This window comes from Orbicella faveolata, unplaced genomic scaffold (assembly GCF_042242905.1).
Source record: "Orbicella faveolata isolate gen_17 unplaced genomic scaffold, um_ofav_v1 contig_37, whole genome shotgun sequence".
Taxonomy (NCBI): domain Eukaryota; kingdom Metazoa; phylum Cnidaria; class Anthozoa; order Scleractinia; family Merulinidae; genus Orbicella; species Orbicella faveolata.
In genome coordinates this window covers 2,740,224-2,756,413 of record NW_028301566.1, presented here as the reverse complement: position 1 = coordinate 2,756,413, position 16,190 = coordinate 2,740,224, and the positions used below count along the sequence as shown (strand labels likewise).

The window sequence follows — 16,190 nt, the reverse complement described above, 5'->3', positions numbered from 1 at the left end:
TTCGCAGGACGAAGACGAAAGACGAAAGTGGCCTCTTTAGCCTGTAAGGGCCGCGAGAGAGAGATACATCGCCGATTTTGAATTGCTTAGAAATAATTTTGGCCAATTGCTTCGTGTATGAAGAAGGTTACCCATACAAAGCTGGTCTTCTCCTTTTTGCGCAAGAAACAAAAAACAAGATTTACTGATTTGATTGAAAATGAAATTGCCGGTTTGCCGAGTGTTAAAGCGTGCGAATACAAGGATTCTTTTGAAAGGTTTAGTAAGGCAAAGCTGCCTGCAAAGGAGGCGTTTTAAACCACGCTGAATGACAACAGCATTACGGAAGAGTATGAGCACGAGCAGAACCAATAACCTTGGTGACTATCGCGATTTGTACGTATTCACATACGTGTTGCTGTTAGTGAATGTTTTCTTGCCTAGTTCCTAGGCCTCAATATTTCCCCGCGGTCAATCGTTTCGGGTCACGTGGTCCGGGGCGAAAAAGTGTGGCCTGTACAAAAACCCGAAAATTGAGGCAATTTGTCTCAATGTTTGACTGAGCCAATTTCGTGCCGCGGAAGGGAATTCTCTGGGCATTTCTGGGACGTTGATTGCTAGAGATAAGCATTTTAAATTCTTCGCTTTTGTTTTAATGTTAATTCTCAAGTTAAACGGCTCATTTGGATCCAAACGGACATTATCGAGTTAGAAGCATCGCCGCTTTCAAACCACAAGCAAATACTGATTACCCAAATTTTAAAGCCTTTGAAGGTTCCTATTACATCAGTGATTAAATGTAACCGTAGTGCTTGGAGACACGAAAATATACCAAAATGTCTTAAATTTCGGGGTTAAGAGTAAGCTAGAGTAGCTTTAACTATTTAACTATAGTTTGACTGCTATGCAATAGACAAGAATTCGTTCGCAGCGCTGTCTTGTAACCAACAACTTTTATGGTAGGTAACTTGCGAAATTAAACTTAACCTTGCATGTAGTTTCTATACGTACATCTCTGTACGAACCACTTAACGAGGGTTCCCAATAGGTTTGGCGGGATGCGGGATTTGGCTTTTTTTCGCCGTAATATTTGGGATTTAAGCTGAAAACAGGGGCGGGAAGTGGGAATTACAATTACGAGTGGGAGCGGGATTTCATGTTTTTATGGGGTTGGGATGCGGGATTCGCAAGGCGAACAGAGCGGGATACGAGATTTCAATTCCTACGTGACCTCATAAAATTGTTATTGACCAGCGCAAAAACCACAAGCTGGCAGAAACGAACCTTTTGTGCGTATAGCTGTGTCAGTTTTCAAGTAATGAATAAAAATTAACGGCTCTGTACCCTGTAAGGTTCTGTTAAACGTATCCATTATCGCTTGACTACGTTAGTATCATGAGACTGTATGAGGTCTTTGAGTCCTATTGCGATCATTTGTGTAGCCTGCGTAGCTCGGCGGTTTTTAAGCGGCGAAGCCGCAATAACGAGCGCCAAAGCCGCGTTAAAAAAAATCCTTAAACCGCCAAGCTCATACATGCCAACTCTCCCGGATTATCCGGGAGTCTCCCGGGTACGGAACGAAGCTCACGGTCTCCCCTACAGGTCACCAAATCTCTCCGATAAAAAATGACTTTGAACCTTTCAAAGACCTTGCTCCACTAAGGCTGAAATCGTATCCATAAATTGATACAACTTCGGGTTTTTCAACTTGTTTCACCGTTTCTTAATGCATGTTTTTGCATCGTTGACTTTCAAGCACACGTCGACAGAAAATAAACAAAGGCTTTCTTATTTATATCGGCCATAAAAACGAATGTCTGATTGGATCTCTGTTTAACCAATAACAAACCACGACAAAAGCCTCCTGGTTTTCCCGCTAATTTCCCGCCCCTGCGTGCCATTTCGTGAGTGATAGTAAGATTTACAATGGGGTGGGGGGGGCAGGGGGTCATTTTAGGGGGGGGTGGTAGATTTTTTTGGCGGAGGTAGGGGGGTAAGCAGGGGTGGTGTCTGGCAAAAAAATCTCCAGATTTTAGATTTCCAGAGGTTGGCATCTCTGCAAGCTACGCAGGCTATCATTTGCGTTGACCTCTGACATCAATGACATCTGTCCATTCCGACATTTTCGATGTTTGGGTCTGTAATCCCCCCGATCCTTTCTCCTTTTTCTACTCTTTCGACCTTTTCCAGAGCGCATGGCTTGTTTTGGCCAGGATGGCCTCACCGAATGGCGGTGATAGTGGTTTCCCGAACGAAGTATGCGGCATTACGAAATTCCGTCACCATATATTACGAAAAGGATGTTCGAGCAGGAATGCCTTCATTGGGAAAGAAAAGTTCTGAGCCCAGATTTCAAGGAAACTGAAGCCGCTGAAAGCTTTAAAAGAAACTGTCAAGTGCGTTTATGGGCCATCTCTTGAATATGGGAATGAACAATCTTTTTCTTTTACTGATACGAGAACAAAAGAAAACAAAAGAGTAAACCGTTTACATAAAAGAGACGTTAGAATTATTTGTGCTTACTTATCTGTTACCCATTGAATTCTTTTTTGATATTTTATGCCATATATATTTTTAAAAAGTTTCTGTGTTAATAATTAAACTAATTATTAATGTAACAAATTAATCATTAACGCAGAAACGTCTTTGTAAAGTAGGCGGGATCGGGATTTCCAGGCTAAAAAGAGCGAGATGGCGGGATTAACAGGAAAAAATGGACGGGAAAGCGGGATCTGAGAACCCTATTGTGGACCCTCTTTAACCACAAGCTTATTTACTAAACAACGACGTACTAAAGCAACATTTTGCCTTCACTACACAACCGAACACACTGAAAGGTTGAGGCATGGGCGCGTTGGTCAGCCAGGCCCAAGATATGTTTTATTTGCGACAATAAGCTTACAACAAAGTGGATAAGAGATACATCAAGTAACGTCCTAAATGCGCCAAAGCCGGACACGTAAACCCCAAAAACCTCTTGTGAGGAAAAATAGGGACCGTGTACCCCCGACCAAATGTAGTGGCGCCACCTTTGGGGTTTTAAGGTTGACCTATAAACAACAGAATGAAAAAAAAACAAATCACATAACGCTAATTACACAATAAAAATAAAACTTATGGGAAAGTGCTAGTGGCAAAGCTGACCGTAGAATGTCACAAGTTTCTCAACCGTCTCTTTTTACAAACGTACTACCCATGAGCCTTCGCGAACTACTCTCCCACCCGGTTCTCTGTTCCGTGTCGGCAAAACATTAATTTATGTCAATACCGATTATCACAAATTACATAATAAGAGAAATACAAGTCAAATCGTCCTGGCCTTAAACTTCGCATTCAGATCAAAAGGCGGCGACACAATTATTATTTCATCACGACAAGTGCTATTAGAAGTGAACTCCGTGAAACACACAGGTATTTCGACAGATTTGTAATGTCGACTTCGAACAGGAGCGAAATATTCTTCCAGTTTTCGGTTCAAAAGAGTCGGAACTATTAAAACATTCCGTAGTTGAACAGAATTTACGGGTCAAAAGCTCTTAGCATTAAAAACTTGACAAAATTGGTCGTTTAGGCTTCCAGTTGAGGTGCATGTCAAATAAAAAAGGTTTGTATGACAAGCATAATAATAGTTCTAACCGTAAGTTCTAAGGAAGTTGCTCCTCGATTTCTGTACCATCCCACGATTTGCAATAATCAGCATCTTCTCCGACTGAGGTATTTGATGAGAATGATTGAAGTTTTCCGGATAGCAAAGTCTGTAAGATATCTTCTGTGTCATGAAGAAAAAATAACACAAAAGAAAGAAAATTCTCAGAAGTGGTGGATACTAGAAGTGTACCTGGAGTATCCTAAAGAGCTGCGCGAGGAGCACAACAGCTATCCACTTTCGCTGGAGAAAAAGGTCAAAAGGAGTTGATGTCAGTTTACTAAAAGCGTTTGGTGGAAGACTTGCAATTGAACCCAACGAAGAGCGAGAAGGTAGTGCTGACGCTGGAGGAAGAAAATATGTGGTCCACTACAAGAACCTGCAGCTCTTCGTATTAGGACATGTCTCTCACAATACATCTAAGGGCGCATTTGGATGCTCTACATTGTACTTTCTCCAAGGTGCTTAAGTCCTTTTTGAGGTGCGGACACCAAACTGGAGAACAATACTCCGGTATCGGACCTGAGGTAGTAGGCTCTTATAAAGTTAAGAAAACAATTCAGGATTTTTGGGACTCACTGTTCGTCTTATAAATCCAGGTACACTGTTTGCCTCATTTGCACATTTGGTGACTCGCAAGCTCCATGGCAGGTTTGAAATAATGTAAATTCTAAGGTCGTTGACTTCAGATACAGCTTTCAACTGGTTACCACATAAAAGGTATTGAGGGCTTGAATTATCAGCCTTTTTCGAAATACATTCGCATTTATCAGTGTTAAATTTCAGTTGCCATTCATGGTTCCTAGATCTTTCTGTAGTTCTTCCATATCCTCCTTAGCATACCTCAGTGCCCTGTACACCTTCATATCTTCTGCAAATAGTTTTGTGTATGACGAATTTTTTCTTGAGATATCATTAATATAAAATAAATAAGAGATACAACGGGTTCTAGCACAGTTCCCCGTGGTGCACTGGATTAAATGGAGGTCCAAGTTGAGTAGTGTCCCCGCAGTGCAAGGCCTCGCTGGTATCCATTGGTGAGGAAGCATCTAAGCCAAGACAAGAGTGGTCCTCAAATACCATATGTTCGAGTATTGATCAAAAGCCGTTCATGTGGCACCGAGCCAAAGGCTTTAATTCTCTCACCTGCCAAATCATGAAACGGAGATAATAGCTGCGACAGACAGGATTTCCCTTTTAGGAAGCCAAATTGCTCTGAAATGAAGATCTCATTAGATATCCCGCACTGAACAAGATGCTGTCTAACTATTATTTCACACAATTTGCACACAACGAAAGTTAGTTAGATAGGGCGGTAGTTCTCGCGAACATTCTTAGCACCTTTCTTATGCAAAGGAGTGATATCAGTCAAATTCCAGTTGCTCGGTAAAATGCCTGATGCAAGGGACGCATTAAGTGATTGAGCCAGAGTACGAGCGCATTTCGTTAAGGTCGTGGAATGAATACTCAGGGTCCGGTCCAGGAGATTTACGCGTTTTCAACTCACTTAAAATCTTGCTAACGTCCTTAGGTGAACAGCGCAGAAGACTAAGATCCGTGTCTTTGATAACTTGACCAAATGTGGGAAAGTTTTCAAAGTTTTCTGTTGTAAATACTGAAGCAAAATATTCATTCGTGCACTCAGGGATGTCACCTTAACCACCGTTAACATGTTGCCAGTGTCTTATTTTATGACAATCAGGTCATATCCTTTAAATTTACGCCTAGACTACACATAGTTCCAAAAAAGCTTGTGTTCGTTTCTATTGTGCATATCATTTGCCAAGCTGTTTAGGTACTTTCAGTGGGCCTTTTTGCATTCTTTAATTTCTTCAACAGACTACTTGCCTTTTTGTAATTGTACCACGACTCATCATTATTACTATGCTGGGCCCTTTTGTATACACCGAATGCAAATATGGCGGACCACTCGGTCGGCGCCCGGGACGAGTTGCATGAAAGCGAGGCTAGTGAGACTTTGATGTTTTGTTTTGACAATGCTTCCCAGAAAAGTCTTGCTTTGTCGTCGATCTGGTCTGTTTTATTTAGCTGTGGCTACGAGCTGCTGTGTTTCTGAACGCCACGAGAAGGGATCTAAATTTTCCACCGTTCGCCTCTTAAGCTTAGGGAAAATAGTGGATCAATGCAATTCGTTGAGACGAAGGAAAGGAGTTCACGGTCGCCGCAGGAACTAAAGTTTGTTCGCTACATTTCACATTAGAAGATCTTAGAAAAATCGTTTAAATGACGAGCTTATGTGGTGTCTGGTGGTGTTCCAACACGATTTACATGGCCAGTACCTCCCCCAAAGTAAAGAAAAGGTCCTCTTGAAAAACATCCTTTGTCTCAAAGGAAGAAGTTGACTTCGCGTCCACTCGCACGGAATCGCACGAAACAAATACTACGGTGTAATAACCAAGCGAATGAACTTCAACTGCCCCCATCGTTGTATCCAGTGAATACTTTGAGCCAAATGAAAACGACTTGGAGCTAAATGCGGTCGCTTACACATTTTCTAAGATCTTCCAGCCTGAACGAACAAACTTTAACAGTTCCTTCGGCGATCGTAAACTACTTACCTTCGTCTGTTATCCCCGAGAGGCGACCGCGGAAACGAAAAAAAAAAACACTTTCTCTGCTGTGGAAGATTTCAATTCCTTCTGGTGGCATTCAGGAACACAACAACTTATAGGGAGGGCGAAACAAAAACAGACCAGATCGACGACGATGCAACACTTTTCTGTCAAAACAAAACATCAAAGCCTCACTAGCCTCGCTTGCATGCGACTCGTCCCGGGCGCCAACCGAGCGGTCCGCCATATTTGCATTCGGTGTATAATCGTTTCTTTTTCTGTACAAGTTTAATTATATCAAGAGGAATCCATGGGTCCCGGCGAATTTTCTTCTTCCTCTTTTTTGGGATACGCTCATCGACGGCAGTAAAAAATAGGTTCGTCCACGCACTCAAAACTTCATTCATATCAGTGGAGGTACGGAGGCAGCGTGGCCGAGTGGTTAGGGCCCCGGACTTCAAGGTCTCGGGTTGAAGTCCCGCTCTGACCACTATAAGCTGGAGTTGTTTCTCGGTAGACCCTAGTTCAACTCCTCGGTCATGCTTGTAAATAGCCAACTGGTCTGCCTCTCGCCATTTGGGATTTTTAGGGCTATTATGTTTATTTGAAATATTTCTTTCTTTCAGTTTAAGTGGCATGCGCCTAAAAACCTTCTAGTAGTTCTAGTAGTTAGGTGCATCAACCACTATAAAAATCCAACATTTAACATTTAAAGTGCCTATGAAGTAAAAAATAAGTGATGCTTATTTGAAAGGCTTTTCAAAGTAAAGAAGAATGGTGTTTTCCTTTTTGCAATATCTTTTTTCGTTCTAGAGATATTTACGTTTTTGTATTATGCAAATGAGGAAAGTGATGACGTCAGAGGTGGTTCCATTTGAACAGTAAAACACTGAATCAAGAATATCTCTAGAAATATTGGAGCAGTGTTCTTCAAACTTGGCACCACAAATGTGCATCACAAAAGAAACAGAATGACACCTTTTGTGTTGTTGCCATGGCAACACTTTTGGCTCGAGTCTCTTTCTGTGAAAAACAAAATATGCCAATTTGCAACCCTTCGAAAAGGGACAGAGGGTCTTGCTCGGAACACACATGATTCCCATGTTGTCTTAACTCTCCCCATTAGATTGTTGGGAGTGGATGATCCTTGTTTAAGATAAAATCTGGTAATGTTGGTTTTAATTAAAACAGGACCAGCAGCATAGCTGTTGTCATGGCGACGGCACAACGGGTGTTATTTTGTTTCTTTTGTGATGTACATTTCTGGTGCCAAGTTTAAAGAACACTGTTTTAATATTTCTAGAGATTTTCTTGATTGAGTGTTGAACTGTTTTAGTGGAACCACCTATGACGTCATCACTTATAATACAAAAACGTGAATATCTTTAAAACGAAAAAAGATATTCCAAAAACGAAAACGCCATTCTTCTTCACTTTGAAAAGCCTTTCAAATCAGCAGCAATTATTTTTTACTTCATAGGCACTTTAACTTTGGAAAGAAACGCATAGTGTCATTGGATGTGTTCGAACAACTCATTTAAGAATGACCAGTCAGCCTTGTTGAAGTCATAAAACTCTCTTTCAGATGATATCCGATGATAAGAATAAACGTTCATACTAAAAGTAATGATCTTATGGTCCGAAATTGGTTCAACAACTTCGACGTCACAAACCATATCGCTATTATTCGTCAATACAAAATCGCAGATTCTGCTTTCTCTTGTAGGTTGCAAGGCCATTTGAGTTAGGAAACTGTCTGACAAAATATCCGCAATTAATTCGTAATTTCATCGCGCTGTTCAGTTCAGCATTTTCAAGTTGTCGTTCAGTCAGGATATATACCGCAACAAAGTCGTTCAAGAGATTTTGGCAACCGATAAGCGTGAAGGATGACAAGAAAAGTATAGAAAATGCAGTGCCGAAATCAACAGCTTATAAAACTTTATAAAATAACTGAGATAGTACGCACGCTCTGATTGGTCAATAGAGTTGCTAAAGCTATGTTCTATTGTACCAGTAAACCACGGTTCCCGATCTATGGCAGCTCTACGCGGGAACTAGACAACTCGGAACTCTAGCGATGACAAATATAATAAACAGTTTTGCCTTCCACTGGCTGAGATATCAATGACACAAATATCTTTTCATTCAACATATACATGAAACTTTGCATGGAAAAACAGGACCAGAAGTTGGTCGTCATATAAAGCTTTTTATTTTTGCCACGGCAAAACTTTTACGCCGATTCCGGTGACGCTTGAGATTAAGATTAAGGAAGTTTTAAACACTCATTTCGGTGCTTTCCACGGTCTGTGGAGGACAAAGTCAGCTGGGTTTGACTGATCAATTTGGGTTGTCAAAAAAGCAAGGAAAAGATTTCTTTCTATCAGAAATTTTGAGTTTAAACTTTATGCATGCATGCATAACACGATAAATGAATTTGATTTCCACATTCCATACATTATTTCATATATTTAGCAAAATACAGAGAGAAACACACTGTTACTAACCTTCCAATCGCAAAACTTTCGAAAGTTATCGTTTGGACTTCTCGCGCACTTTTCGAACAGCCTTTTATTTTCGTGATGACCGATTCCACCTACGAATCCCTGCATTTCCCCGACATAATACTTTTGAGTTAATACACTTTTTGCCTTTCACCGATAACCGTTTCCTTTCCTTTCTTAAAAATTTCTTATCCTGAAATGTTTTCGTCGCTTTGCTCTGCGGATCTCGTGTCCAGCACCGAGTCTATGCTTTCATTCTTTCAGTCGCTGTGATTGGTTTGTCGCGTCCTCTCATGAATTTGATGAGAATAAGCAACTTGATCACGAAAGTACAAAAAATTTTCCTCCCATTGACAGACTTTTTCCATGGGTTTACCGGCGCAATAAACCACTTGAGATGTTGGGAGAACACTCGAAAAGCTTGTAAATCACGAACCGTTAGGAGAGTGATTTACAAGCTTTTCTCGCGTTCTCCCAACATCCCGCGTGGTTTATTGCGCTAGTAAACCCATAGCAAGAGTGGTCTATTGCTTAAATATGGTCGTGTAAGTTGTTTGAGGAATGAAAATAGAATCGATTGGTGAAGTGCTATACCTTGGAACCCGACGACCTTTTTACCACGAAAGACTTTGAAGAAGGAGTTGAAACGTTGAACAAATTTTCCGAACAGCATTCCCGACGTTTTTCTTTTGGTTTCGCCCTCCTCCTCCCCCCCCCCCCCCCCGGATTAACGCACACCTGACTGCAGTAGATACATTATCATAATTATATTTTGGCTGGGAAAGGCCACTTAATCGTGCACAATTTCTTTAGCTCGAATCATGTGTTTTAGTATTCTCGGTTTAGTAATCCGGCGTTAGGGTTTCTTATGTGTTCCTGGTTTTAGTAATTTTGTTTTCCCGGTTTTATTAATACGGCATTTAGGATTTTTCATGCCTTCCGGGTTTTAGTATTCCTGGTCTTACGGTATTCCGGCGTTCCGGGTTTAAGTATTCCTGTGATCCGGCGTTCCACCGTTCCTGGTTTCAGCACTAGCCATATAAAGTGGGACATACCTAAATTCGACATTGTCTTACTTCACTCAAGTTAGAGCAGCTAACGACGAAAATACTTAGGCAAAATTCCAACAGACATAAACGTATTGGGTTGTGGGCCAAAAGCATAAAAAATTTCGGGAATTTCGGACGCCATTTCCCTCTCGCTACATGCGCAAAAATCCTCGCGGCATGTACGCCCGTGTACCGCACGTGATGGCGCAATTTGTTCTAAAATGGCAAATTGTCCCATATCATAGGGACAGCCACAATACTAGAAATGGCGCGCGCTTATGGTCTCCGTCCCCGATTATGGCTCCTGGTTTCACAAAATTAGAGCTGAAATTCTGAGTTCCACCAGCTCATGACATTTTCAGTTAACTCTTCTTTGGCCATTGTGGAAACACCTAGTCAAAGGCTAATGCGGCAAAAGTATGTATAACGATGACCTTAGCAAAGATCACCTTTTCCCTGCACATCACCAGCACGTACTAGTAGAATGTAATCTTTGTTTTTCAGTTGCCACCTAGTCGTTACAACGTTTAGGCTCAATTGTCAATCTGATCTGTTTCCATTCTGGAGAACTTTACAATCAGACAGCTTAGAGAGCTGTATAATTAATAATGTGGTGGGATTTTTTTTTCCTTCAGCAGTGGGTACTGTAACACTGAATCACTAGAGCTTATGTCCCAATTTATTTAGAAATGCGTTTTCGTTTCAGTGGGATCAACATCAGGGCCTAGGCAAAGTGGATCAAAAGTTGAGGTTATCATGGCAGGAGATGATCGGGCGTGGAATACAACTATAAATAGATTGTTAGCACTTACCTTAGCCAGGGATGCAAGACTCAGATTTAGAGGATTTGTGCCCAAAGATACCTATAGACGGTCTGAACTTGAATCAAGTATTGAACTTCTCGAAGATGAGAATACCAAGGGAAATTTGCCAAGTGAGCTGTTGAATTTTCCTCCTGACAATGCTGAAATGGACTATCTGATAATGCACTCTTTTACACCTGAACTACGAGAACAAGCTGAGAAAATTTGCAAGGCCAAAAACTGCAAATGGATTCATGTTGCGCATACCATCTGGGCAGAAGTTGTGAAATTCTTTGATGCGATGGGCATATCTATTGCACGTACAGCTGAAGAGGAACATCAGAGGCAGATAGAATTGTGTGAGAAGGCGGATATTGTTGTTACGATTGGCCCCAAAGTAGCTGAAGCCTACAGGTTTGCGCTGCACTACTCTGGAAAAGATACCAGTGTCATCTGTCTAACGCCAGCAATTTTTCCAGAATTACACCAAAATGGGAAAAGTGTCCATAAAATCCATGAAAATCGTGACAAATTTTGTGTATTAATTGATGCGGCAAATTCTGCCGGGTATTTCAATGCCAAAGGTTGTGACATTGCTGTTGAAGCAATCTTATCATTGCAGGACAAGTCTTATCACCTCCTTTTTGTTTCAAGACCTGGCAGTGATTCTACAGACCTGCAAACCATACTCCAGGCCAGAAGCCTGGATTGGAATCAGTTCACTATAAAGTCATGTGTGGGCACCACTGCACATTGGGCCAAGTGTATTGTTGATGCTGATGTTGTCATCATGCCTTCCAGGTTTGAGGGTTTTGGATTGAGCGGTCTTTATGCCATTTCTGCCAATATACCTGTTCTTGTTAGCTGAAATTCTGGACTTGCTATGGCCCTGAAGATGTTGTCCTCTGGAGCAAACCATGTCGTGGAGTCTGATAATCCTCAGGTGTGGGCTGACAAGATTAAGGCAGTGAGAGCAAAAGACCCAACCTTCCGTGCTTTGGAAGCAGAGCAACTCAGGAAAGAATACATGGATAGATTTAACTGGAAAGATCAATGCAATGAGCTGGTGGAGAAAATGATTACCAAACATGGTAAGTGCTTCCACACCGAATAGCCCAATGCATTGTGGCTGTCAACTATCACACTAGTTTAGTCTAGACACCCACGACAAAAACCCTGAAACATTGGTAAGCATCGGTGTCATCGACAGCATAACTTTGCCAAACGTTTTGATATGTGTATGCCACAAATTTCCATTTTACATTGTCTCTGTTAAAATATAGACGCAAGAGTAATTAAGTGGCTTACAACCATGTTTTGAAGGCCTTGGCTTCGATAGAATTTAATTGTCCTGAACCATGACTAAATTCAACAGCAACTGAGCCTTCAGTGGCATGACTCTTCCTTAAAGCTTTTGGGGATTATATATGTTCTATTTAAGAATAGATGTCCAAAACACCATTAACCCCTTATGATACCCTTTGTTAGAGTATATGAGTTATTGTTGAGGAACAGCATGTTGGATAGTTTCTGACTGGACAGTTCGCATAATGACATTCAGATGCACTGCTACTTGTATGTCAGACAGTGTTGAAGAACAAGTCACAATTTTACACACAAAAAATATAATGGCTGCACCACATGCACCGGCCACTTCGGTCGTAAATGGCTTTTAAATTTTTGTAATCCGCATTCTGTAGGACGTTGTACTGAATTGAAACTAGGCAGAATCAAGAAGACTTTTTTCTAGTGGCAAAGATTATGCCTAACAGAAAAAGGTAACTTTCAGAGCATAATCTTATGAACACATCAACAACATGTCATGTTAGGCTGGGATACGTTCAATATGCTTGCAATGCATACCAATGCATTATAATATTGTTAACTGGAACATGATGATTCAGTCCCTACAGAGATTCTTGCCAGAGGTCCCTTAGCCGTCAAAGCTTATAACAAGGCTCTTGAACAGGGCAAGACCCGTGTAATGAGGGTGCCAATCATGTTGATTGGACAGGATCGAACTGGAAAGACCAGCTTAAAGAAGTCTTTGAGAGGGCAGCACTTCAACCATGAGGAAGACAGCACTAACGGAATAGAAAGAGATCCTTCTTATTTCAGTGTAACAACTGAGATTTGGAGCACAGGGGAGAGAAAGCTGGAACAAGATTCCGATTCTGCTGTTTCGCTTCCACACCGAATAGCCCAATGCATGGTGGCTGATTTCCAAGGTGACGGAAGCCATCAAATTGTCTCTGAATTTGTAGATGAACAAAATACAGGAAAGGCTCCGTCTTCGAACGCTCTGCAAGCGGAATATGAAGAGTACAACCTTGACATTGATTCCCCAGCACAGGAGAACAATGAGCTTGGTGAACAGAATTTAGAACAATCAAAAACTTCAGGATCGTTGGTTAGCAGCTGGTCTCCGAAACTTGATGAGAAGAAACGAAAGGAGGAACTTTTTGAGCAAGAAGTGCCAGATACAACAGCGGCATGTGTCGAAAAATTACTTCTGCAGTCTGAAAGGAAAGATGAAGACAAAGTGTATTCAATTCTTTGGGATTTTGGCGGACAATCAGTTTACTATGTCACCCACCCACTCTTCCTGACTTCTAACGCAATTTATATCCTGGTGTACGACCTTAGTAGAAATCCACGTGACAGAGCCCCTCCCATTGTAAAGCAAGGCGTTTTCAAGCAGAAAAAGGACCATTTCTGCAGAAAGACAAATGAAGACTACCTGTACTTCTGGTTGTCCTCAGTCTCCTCTATGGTAGGTCAAAGCAAGAACCCTTCACTGACAGAGTTTAGCCGCTCTAAGAAATTGCCAAACATGCTGCCTCCAGTTATCTTAGTGTGCACCCATGCTGACAAGTGTCCTCATGCCTCAGAGCTGGCCAGTGAAATATATGGCTCTTTGTCGGATCAGGCCAACCCATATCGAGAACATCTCACGAAAAAGTTCTTTACTGTGGACAACACAAAGTCTGGCAGTACAGATGAATGCCTAGAAGTCAAGCGCTTGAGGAAAGAAGTACTTGCAGTTGCAAAGGGGCTCCCACAAATGGAGAGAATCATTCCAATCAAGTGGTTAAGATTTGAGGATGCACTTAAATCCAAAAGTGACAGCGGTCAGCCATTCATTTCTCTTGATGAAGCATGGAGAGTTGCCAGTGAAGAGTGTCAAATTGGTGATGATCAAGAGTTTCATACTTTGCTGAACTTTTTGCATGACCAGAGAATCTTGGTTCATTTTGATGGCACCCCAGAGTTAGAGAGAATGGTGATTTTAGACCTTCCGTGGTTGATCGATCTGTTCAAGAGAGTAATAACCATCAAACGCTATGACCCCGCAGCTAATGATGAGCAGTTTGAGGAACTGTGGAAAAAGCTTGAGAATGAAGGTATCCTGGATGATCAACTCTTGCAAATAGTGTGGCAACCCTTTCTCAAGGAAGAAACCAAAGAAAACACAGTCGAGAGCCTCATTCATATCATGGAGAAGTTTAGCTTGTTATGTCACTGGCCTACAGAGGACAAGAGCAAGCAATACCTCGTGCCATCCATGCTGATGTGTCCTCCAGATGATAATGCCACCAAGCTTCTTGCTTCTGCCATCTTTCCTCCTCTTTTCATAAGATTTAAACAGCGTCATCCCTTGAGCTTTCCTTATGGTAACCCAAATGCCAGATCTTGTGAAGAATGCATGTATGTTCAAGTGCCTCTGGGCTTGTTTCCACGATTGGTAGTAAAGTTCCTTCAGTGGTGTACCAAAGAAAAGTTCAGACCATTGCACAAGGACATGTACCAGAATTTTGCCAGATTTCCTGTTCATTCCACGGAAGGCTACTCAGTCATCCTGGTCTGTCGTTCATCTTCTATTGAGATTGTGGTTCACAAAAATGCAGACACTAAAAGTGACACCACAGCTGTGAATATTGGCCTTATGGTGCGAAGCCAACTAGAATCCATGCTACGAGGAATGTGCGCAGAGTTCGTTTGGTTGAGTTCCATGGAATATGAATTTTCTGTCCTTTGTCCAATCTGTTGTAAACAGGGTTCAGTCAGCTGCTGTCGCCGGCATGACATGAATCGTTGTGACAAAGAAGAGTGCCTTCACTTCTGGTCTGAGTTTGATTTACAAAAAGAACAATTTTGCACCAAGGATGCCTTTGCTGAAGATACTCGAGTTCCTGTGGAGACGTTTGTACCTTGGTTTGAATTTGCATGGATGGTAATGTATTAATGTTTCGTTTCAAAGGATTGATTTCGGTTTTCTTTTTAATTTACCCATTTTTAATTAACCAAACCAGAAATAATTTTTTTGAATACATTACTTTGCATACAATAATTAACCATTATTTACCGATGTGGAGGTAAATATCCACCACTTTCACCGACACTAATGTAAATAACTGTTTTAGTATGTATCACACAAGTTGAATAGTCAGTCGATAAAATTTGCTGCTCGGTAACCGAAGCGAAACAGGAAACCATTTTGTTTTTCTCCGTTCGCTCAGAGGTGATAGTACTTGCTATTCACCCGCAAGCTACCCAATCAGAATGCGCGGAAAACACTATTGTACTTGTGTGGTATATACTAATGAGAGATAATGTCAATTAAGTCAAGCAGAAGCTAAAGCAAATAATTCTATCAACAGTAAGTCAAATTCCCAGGTAATAGTTTAGACTGGCCACATATACTAGAGTGCCATCTCGAAATGGACAGAGGGTTGGGCTGTAACCAATCCCCTAAAGCTTTGGACATTACGTAACAGGCAGTTATTATAATACACCATACCTGACTGTGCATTTTATAAGCAGACAAAAAAGAACCTACTCCTAAAACTTCTCCCATTCACTACACTTGAGCAACATTTGTTTTGTACATTGAATAAAGTGTTGTAAGGTTTGAAATCTCCTCCAGCCAGTCACCCAACGCCAATAAAATAGAACTTGGGCGAATGATTTGTTTTCTATCTGATGCCTAACAAAGATACTTGAAACATCAATATACACACACAAGCAGATTTACAAGTTACAAGTGTGGCTTCATGCGTCGAGTTTTAGCTAACCTGTCGCATTGCCCGCTGGGTTATTTTTTCCTAATTAATCTTTTTCTTCTAATTTCACAGGAACAGGGTATTGACAAATTCATGCTTTATTTTGGAGGTGACCGTTTTTTCTACTGTTCAATTACGATGGTAGCTTTTAATCAATGAATATATATGAGCTTTTGTTTATTCCTCACTACGTTTTTCACTTCCCTAACACCTTGTTTGGTTGAAAAAGCATTGTTCTACTTTACCAAGTACTAAATATGGCTTGCCGGAGTTGACTTAGTTTGGTTGGCATGCTTCCAGTACATCATCTGATTCATCAACAGCATGTCGGCTTTTTTCACACTTTGTGACCTTAAACTCTGGAGAGACCACAAACTAGTGTCTTTAAGTTTCAGCATAGCCTATGAGAACTTCGACATCAAGTATGCTAGTAATGCATGGATAAGTTTTTTTTAGAAAGGTTTCTTGATTCAAAAACTTTGTGACTAAAATACAATTATGTTGTCCTTTTCTCCCATTCAATCATTTCTAACTGTGGTTAATTTGATACTTGAAATTAGCTATTATTTT

General features: G+C 41.1%; 1 pseudogene across 1 annotated transcript in view; it reads left to right on the top strand.

The window, feature by feature from the left end:
• The window catches only part of LOC110053218 (uncharacterized), a 32,740-nt pseudogene that overhangs the window by 10,237 nt on the left and 6,313 nt on the right, over window positions 1-16,190 (top strand). The window contains exons 2-4 of the transcript XR_016202821.1: window positions 10,461-11,648; window positions 12,462-14,791; window positions 15,693-15,729. The product of XR_016202821.1 is annotated as an uncharacterized LOC110053218 (transcript). The remainder of the gene's footprint in view (window positions 1-10,460; window positions 11,649-12,461; window positions 14,792-15,692; window positions 15,730-16,190) is intronic.